This window comes from Condylura cristata, unplaced genomic scaffold (assembly GCF_000260355.1).
Source record: "Condylura cristata isolate star-nosed mole 26May11 unplaced genomic scaffold, ConCri1.0 scaffold00002, whole genome shotgun sequence".
In the NCBI taxonomy this organism is placed as follows: domain Eukaryota; kingdom Metazoa; phylum Chordata; class Mammalia; order Eulipotyphla; family Talpidae; genus Condylura; species Condylura cristata.
This window is the reverse complement of record NW_004567103.1, coordinates 62,581,132-62,590,005: the sequence shown is the minus strand read 5'-3', so window position 1 is coordinate 62,590,005 and position 8,874 is coordinate 62,581,132.

Below are 8,874 nucleotides of genomic sequence, written 5' to 3'. Positions count from 1 at the left end.
TAATAAATAATAATTGCAAACCTTGATGTATACCATACTAGAAAGGAATGGTCTACAATGGCATAAGAACATGTAATGAGTATTGGTTTACTGTGAGGGGGTCAAGTGAGGCTATGGCAACATTTAGTTAAAATATGAGGAATGAACGTCAGAGGTCATCAAGTAGGGAGGGGTAAATTTGCCCTCTACAGGGGCATCAGCAATGTCTGGGAGACATTTTTGATTGTCACAGTTATGGTGAGGTTGTTGCTGGCATCCAGTAGGTAGAGGTGAAGGATGAGGCCAAATGCCCTAAGGTACATCAGAAAGCCCCTAAAACAAAGATTTACTGACCTAAATTGTCAGTTGTACCAATGTTGGAAAATCTCACCAAAGTAAGTGAGCCAGGTAAATGCCAGAAAGGGTACTAAACCTTCTTGTGCTGGGCCTGGCACAGAGAAGTCATCCAGTTTTGAGTGGAATTTCTAATTAAAATTGATAGGCATATCACCCCTATTTTTCTTTTCTGTTACTACTGCTGTTGGGTAAAATTCTGTTTTATAAGGCAGTTGTAGGAATGAATATGACAAAACCATTTTTCTCCAAAGTGTGCATGTAGCTGAAAGGTTGACTCAAACAAAAGAATGAAATGATAGTTGATGGATGTAAGGATTTTTTTTTTTCCATTTTAGACTTCTTAAAGATAGAAAATGACCCCTTCATTGTGACTGGTTAATATGAAGTTCTAAGTGGACATTCGTGTTTAGATTTCTCATATGGTGACGTAAATTGAGCTGAAACGGAAATTATCGTTTTTAGGGTCTAAATAGAATAGGGAATAGAAGAAAGGGTGAAAAGAAACTAAAATCCATGGGTAATATCAGAGTCAAGGACTGTAGTTACATTACTCATTCATTTAACAGTTATTCATGGGTTCTCCTGTTCTTGATGTCAGGGCTTGGAAAAATAAAAGTTGCAGGATTGAGTGAAGAGATGAGACAGACAAGCAAACAAACAGTGATAACACAGTATGAATAATGCCCAATAGAGTTAATTTTGCATGAAGTGCTGAGAGAAGGCCTGAGTCACTGATGGAGGGTGGGATGAGAGGCCTGTCCCCTTGGGCACATCTTCACAGAGGGAGACTGATAAACACAAGTCTTGACAGTAGAATATGAGAGTATGAACAGTGTTCAGTGTGTTAGCACAGGAAAAAAGAAAATGATAACAGCACATGGTCCAGCTTGGAGTGCAGTGGGTGTGTGGTGTGACTTACAGGACAGGGGTGGTAGGCTAAGAAAATGAGGAGGGGTTGATGGTAGGAGGGAGGTCACAAAGGGTTGTGTGCCCTGCTAAGGCAGCAAGGGAAAGGCATAAACAACTTGTCTTTTCTTTGTGTTAAGAAATGTCCACTCTGGAACTCTTGTGGAGGCTTGGTGGGAAGTAGACAAGATTGTACAAGAGGATCTAGTTAGGAAACCACTGGAATTAGGAAACCAATAGGAGTTCAGACAAAAGTATTTGATCTTAAAGAAATGGTGCCTTGATGGCACACAAGTGACTTGGTGATGGGAAACCCGTGGGGATTACAATTTAGATGGGAAAAAAAAATGTACAAAATGATGTAAAAATAAACTGTAATAAAAAAATAAAAGAAAGAAATGGTGCCTCAATTGAGAGCAGTTAATGGGTGGGCCACAGGAATGAAGCGGTCGCCATCAACAAGGAATTCTTTTTATCTTTATTTTGAGTGGTTTTAATTTTTCAAATAACTCAATTTTAATGAGAAACAAAACATTCACCATAAAATAAAAATCAACAGAAATTTTAGAACCAAATGTAATTAAACTTTACTGCAGAGTCTTTGAGACCCATATATAAATAAACCCATCCTTAACTAATTTAAGGTGCTTTCACTTATGTTGGATGGAATTTTTTTCAGCGTGAAGTGAGAAGTAGATTCTGGGCCTCAGAATTGAGTCTTATCCTAGAGGAATCAGTGAAGCAAGGGTGGGACCTAACGTGACCTGAGAGATATGTGAACATGAAATTTGCAATGGTGGCCCCAGTGTGCAAGCTAGAGGACAGACTTGTCAGTCTACAGGAGAGGAAAACAAGGAAACCTGGAAGGCTGTTTAAAACTTTGAAGCTATAGAAAGTTTAATGAAGTCAGTTAAAGGTATGTGGCAAGGTATGTGGCTTATATAGAGGTTATAGAGAACCAGGTTATAGCATATTAAGTATAAAGGACTTTTCTGGCAAGCAGTGTGATTCTCAGCGAAGGACTTTCTGGATCTCATTCCCATAGTTGGACAGATCCCATAGTTTGGGACGATCAGGATTCCTTATGCTTGTACATTGTATAGCCATATTAATTTGTACAGCAAACAAGCTTTTTGTAGCTTATGTAGCACATTCATGCATCTCACTATATTTTAACCCTGGGTAGTTGGCAGGTAGATGTTTTGTCTTTTGTAACAACAGAAACCAAGAGTGAGAGAGAAACTGAGCACTTTGACCAAATAACTATTATTAGACAGGACCAGAATTAGAAGATTAATTGACTGTTTTCCAGATCTTTCCACTCACCATGCTTCCTCTTTTTGGGCTCCTGATACTGTAATGCATCCCACACATTCCCCCTTCATGCTTTTGCTCAAACATTTATTCCTGTTGAATGGCCTGCAATGAGATATCATCTCACACCCATCAGGATGGCTACTATTTAAAAATAAAGGAAAATGTAAATGTTTGTGAGGACATAGAGAAATTGGAACCCTTGTACACTATTGATAGGTTTGTAAAAGGTACATCTGGTGTGAAAAACAGAATTGCCACATGATCTAGCAATTCCAGAAGGAAAAATTTAAAACAGGGCCTCAAAGAGATATTTGTAAACCTGCATTCATAATAGCATTATTCACAACAGTCAAGAGGAACAATCAATCCAAGTGTTTACTGACAAATGAATAGATATCTACAAACTGTTATATATGCATAAATGGACTATTAGTCAGCCAGAAAAAAGGAGAAATTGTTGATACATTCTACAATATGGATGAACATTGAGGATATTATTCTAAGTGAAAAAAGCCAATCACTAAAAATATATTGTATGGCTTTAGTATCTACATTAGCAAGTTCATAGAAACAGAAAGTAGAATGGCAGTTGTCAGAGGCTGGGGTAGGTCGGCAGTGGGATGTGAAGAGGAGTCTAGGAATGGGGAGTTGTATGATAGATACAGTTTCAATTTTATAAGAAGAAAAAGTTCTGGAAACTGGTGGCACAGTATGAATATAACAATAATGAAGTAAACACTTAAAATGGTTAAGATGATAAGTTTTATGTTGTATATTTTATCACAATTAAAAAATTAAAATGAAAACTAAAATATGTAGGGAAATTTCAGGATACTAATTTTTCTGACTTATCTGTGTAGATGGTAAAAGTTGGAGATTAATTTTTTAATTAAATAAGAGGAGCAAAACTGGGCCCATCCAGGTGGCACAACAGGTTAGGGTGCAGCACTGCAAGCTGGCCACAGCCACTTCATTGTAAATTCAATCCTCCACCCTGGAGGTGACACACATGGTGTGGCAGACCTCTCCTGACCCACCCGTTGCTCCCCTCAGCAGTGTACTTTGTCGATCTGCCTGTTCTGCTCTGTCTCTGGTGAAGCCTCTCATCACCTCTGCACCTCTGGCTTGTACCCCAGTTCTGTATGAATAAATAAATAAATCTTAAAAAGAAAAAAAAAAGCAAGCAATTCTTGCTTTATAGATCCTGAACAGCTCTCCATGCAAAAGTACGTAAGTCATCACCAATACTGGGTATAGAATAGAAAAGGAAAGGTATGTTTATATTTTGTGAGAGGTAAAAGGCAGCATTTTAAACTTCATGAATTGTAATGAGCAGAGCAAAGAACCTGGGTCAATAATATGGACTTTTAAATATTGTTAGAGGATTAAAAGTGGGCAAAGAACATGTCTCTCTTGCTCACCCTTCCATGTTCAGTTCCTAGATGAGGCATAGAATTTACTCAAGAGTTCTGTTAAAATGAATTGAATGAAAAGTCTCTAATATAGTGTGGGGTTTAGTATTGTTCCCTAAGCTTCGGTATCTCCTTCCCCTTCCTCTTTCTCTCTGCAGTTCTCTCCTTTCCTCCCTCTACTTTGTGCCCAAGAAGATTTTCCGTCCTGAGAAGTCCATATGCCTAAATTCTAAATCATAGTCTCATCTTTGTTATAAGCACTTAGGGAAAAAAAATTAAATAATTTTCCTCATGTTAGTCAAGGTTTGTAAATATGGATTGTGATAATAATAAAGTCAATGTTTTAATACACACAGTTTAATTTTTTAAAAGCTTTCTAGCAACTGAGATGTAAAAAAAACACAAAATTGTGTAAAAATAAACTACTACTAAAAAAAGCTTTTCAGTAATATTTTTAATAGGTAGTCCTGATTTGAATAAATATATATATTTAACAATAAGGAAATTTAACTAGTAGTTTAACTTAAAACATTACTGTTTTTTAAGTTTACATTTTACCATTCAGACTACCTTTGATTATAGTCTAACAAAACAGTAGGAAATCTGACAGCCACTTAATTTTATCACATACTGCTACTTTTAATATTTTTAAGACAAAAAATCATTTTTTCAGTTTCTAGGAATTTGTTATAAGTCACACATAGCCTTCTTTATCCAGGAGCACTATAGAAGAGTAATAAGCTTTTTATTCTGTATAATTCTGGAATTCAATGAATGTTGCAGATAATCCCCTCACTTTACAGTCACGGGCAACAAGACTATAGAGGTTCAGATATTGCCCAGGACCACAGTTTAGCTAATGCCAGGGCCAGAAGTGAGTATAGGCTTCCTAAACTAGGCTTTTTCAAACCATATTGCTTCACTCATGTGTATAGCAGAAGTGAAGTCCATAGCAGAAGTGAACAAAACCAAGCAACCACTAAATATATGGAGAATCAAGGTAGCGGAAACCGAAGGCCACAGATACTAGAGGCCTATTATTCACAGAAACCATTGGTGCAAAATTAAAATTATAGTTTTGCTATAAGTATTTTTAATACTTACAGTTTTGCTATAAGTATTTTTTTTTAAGATTTATTTATTCATACAGAACTGGGGTACAGGCCAGAGATGCAGAGGGTGAGAGGATTCGCCAGAGACAGAGCAGGGAGCAGAACAGGCAGATCGACGAAGTACACTGCTGAGGGGAGCAGCGGGCGGGTCAGGAGAGGTCTGCAGAGACATGTGGATCTCCTCCAGGGCAAGCAGGAATCGAACTCATTGGAAGTTGCTTCAGCTTCTTAGTGCTGGGTTTTAACCCGCTGAGTCACCAGGGAGAGCCTATAAGTATTTTTTTTTTTAATGAAGTATATTTTAGTTGGTGGAACCAAATTTGGTCAATGGCAGGTGTAGTCTAAAGACTTCTGCCCATCTTCTCTTGGCTCCTGGTGGCCTTGTGTTAAGCATAACTGCAGAAAATGAGGTCATGCATGATCTGTGTGCTACATTCAAAGGAGCAACAGTGGAGACAGTGACTAGACCTCACATTGTTCTGGAACTTGGCTTGAGGCATGTGTAATTGGCAGGATTCTCTTTCTTCTCTTTTCCTCATGACTCCCCCGCTCCCAAACAACCTCTCTATGCCTACCCATACCTAGAGAAAATGAAAAATTAAAAAAAGGGAGAATTATAGGCCCAAGGAAAGAAGAGGAGCTGAAAGAATGGGAGATAAAGGAAGAGAAAAGGAGAAAGATAAAAATTAGAGAAAAGAAAAGATGAGAAAGAAAGAGAACCAGTAGGATGAGGCTGTCTAAAATACTTTGATGCAGAATTACCTGGCATATTTGTTAAATGTACATTTCTGGGCCACATTCCAGATCAGCCAAATTAGAATCCATGAGAATAACATCATTTAAAAGTAAATGAAAAGGTATTTGATAAAATAATTACTCTCCTTGCTGTTAATTTGATTTCAAATTTTGTTATTTTTATTTCAAATTTGCAAATCCATTTGCTTCTTTAAAGGTGGGGGGGGGAATGATTCCTTTTATTTGCCTAAAAAGCTTCCCTCTTTTATTCTACACAACATTGCTAACATTATATGCAGGAGTTGGTGTATTTTCACACACATCAAAGCAGCTGAGACACAGTACCTTCCATCAGATGGATGTGCGCTAATGAGAGAAGCAGGGTGGTGTCAAATGCATCCTCTGCTGCTAGAGGCACTGGCGGTGTGGATGCAGGTAAATCCATGCTCTGCTCAAGGCACTTTGCTCTTTTTGTTATCATATTGTCTAAAATACACATCTTTTGTTCATTGTGATGTGTTTGCTTCTCAACACTTGCTGAAGTCAGAATGTTGCCTGCCACGTTAGTTGGCCCACTAGAAGGGCCAAATCTGTTCCCACTGTGCTGTGGCAAATTTCTGTACAGCAGAAACTGCTCTGTGCTGAACAATCTTGTGCAGGGTGTCTCTACCTTGTGTGCTTGTGGGGTTAGATAGTCTATGTTGTGTCACCATAAATCTGTACCTATGAAATGATGCTTATAGCTTGGATACATGTAAGTTACCAGGTGTGTTAGTCATGGCCATGTTAGGAATCTGTACTGAAAGAGGCCTGCTGTGCGGTCATCATGTTGTCTAACCATATTGAACAGCACCTACTGGGGAACTGATCATGTTGTATATCCATATCTAGCTGGGCCTGCTGCGATAGTGATCATGTTGTGTGTAATTGTGTGGTCACCCTGGGAATTTATTGTTATATATCAGGCAACAGGGCAGAAGAGAATTCAGTAACCCTGCCTGCTCTCAGCTGCTAGCTGTAACAGTGAGAGCAAGAGTCTACTTCTGCTGTGGGAAACAAATCTTTGGTTTGGGGATGAAAATAAAGTTGACACTCTTAATTCTAAATACTTTGGGGCTATTCCTTCTCTTCTTAATATTTCACATAGTGGCAAATTATTTCTAATTAGGGTAAAGTAACTAAAATGACGAAATCTGTACAGACTAAAGACGATGCTAAAGTTAAAAATAAAAGCAAGCAGGAAAACTATTTTTTTTCAAGTGGAATGCCTCAGAGCTGTTTGTAATTTGTGAAAAAGAATAAATATCCTGCCAGATAAGTGGGCACTTAGCACTGCTTGCCAGCACTAAGCTGAATGGTTATTGTTCTATGATTTACCTCTTGTCTGGAGAATTTTCTTATCTCCCAAAAGTCAAGAAAGGTTGATAAAACCAAGTCTCATGTCCCAATATTTTCCTCTTAGTTAAGCAATATCCATAGGTAATAAATAGAAGAGAGAAGATGATTAAGTTACTAACCTGATTTAATAATATATACAGTGGACCCTTGAACAAGGGTTTGAACTATGTGGAAAACATTTACGTGAAGATTTTCTTTTAAATATATGATATTAACTTAAGGTATCTATAAATGCAGCAAAGTACTATAAGTGCATTTTTCTCTTCTTATGCAGTTTTTTAAATTTATTTACTTACACATATAGATCTGGGGTACAGGCTAGAGGTCCGGGGGTGAGAGGATTCACCAGAGACAGAGGGGAAACAGGTAAATAGACTGAAATACACTAAGGGGAGCAGCGGGCAAGTCAGGAAAAGTCTGTCACACCATGTGGGTCACTCCCCTGGCCAGAGATTGAACTTGTGCTGCAGTGGCTGCAATAGCTGCATAGTATTGTGCTTTAACCTGTTGCACCACCAGGGAGGTCTCCTTTATGTTTTTTATAATTATATTTTTCTTTCCTCTGACTCACATTCATGGAAGAATACAGTATATAATACAACAAAATGTGTATCAATCAATTATTGAAGTTACTAGTAAGGACGCCAGTCAACAGCAAGATACTAGTAAATTTTAGGTATAAAAAGTTATACTTGGATTTCTAGTGGTGGTGGGTTTTTGGTGTCTCTAACCTGCATGTTGTTCAAGTGTCAACTGTATACACATCCAAATGATTAAGATCCTTTGAAGCTAAAAGTTGGGCAAACTTATCTCCTTCCTCTGTGACAAAAAAAAAAAAAGAGAGAGAGAGACAGAGAGAGAGAGAGAGAGAGAGAGAGAGGGAGAAAGGGAGGGGAGGGGAAGAAAGGAAGAGAAAGCATCTATTCAAATGACTCACTCACTTCCGCCACTAGGTTTACTCTGAGAGTTGTCTGGTTTTTCAACTAGGTATGGCAGATTAGTTGAAAACAATCAGACACATACTTGTCAAACATCTGTAAATTCTTCAGAAGGCCTCCCAGTAATATTACGTTATGACTCCTTCGAAAGTCCCTTATGATCTCACTTGTGACTTGGTAGCATTGTTTTACAGATGAACACAAATTCAGACATAAACTAACTCAGGGACTATGATGGGATTTTTCATGGGAAAGTAGCCCAACTCTTTCTGATTTTGAACAGGAGCTAACCATGATGTGATTCAGACAGAAACTTGAACTTTTACAAATTTGCTTTCTTAAAATAAGAACAGAATGGAAGGAAGCAAGAAAAGGAGGAAGGGTAAGAGAAAACAAAGAAGGAAAAGATGTTGCCCCCAAATATGGGTCAATTCATCTTATCATAATTTTTTTCTTTTTTTAAAAATAAGATAATAGTTAACTTTTACATCATCTTGTGCATTTTTCCATCTCAGTTGTAGCCCCCGTTTATCATCATATTTTTTTTTAATTTTTAAAAATTTATTTATTCGTACAGAACTGGGGTACAGGCCAGAGATGCAGAGGGTGAGAGGATTCATCAGAGACAGAGTGGGGAACAGAACAGGCAGATCCATGAAATACACTGATGAGGGGAGCAGTGGGTGAGACAGAAGAGGTCTGCTGTGACATGTGGGTCAC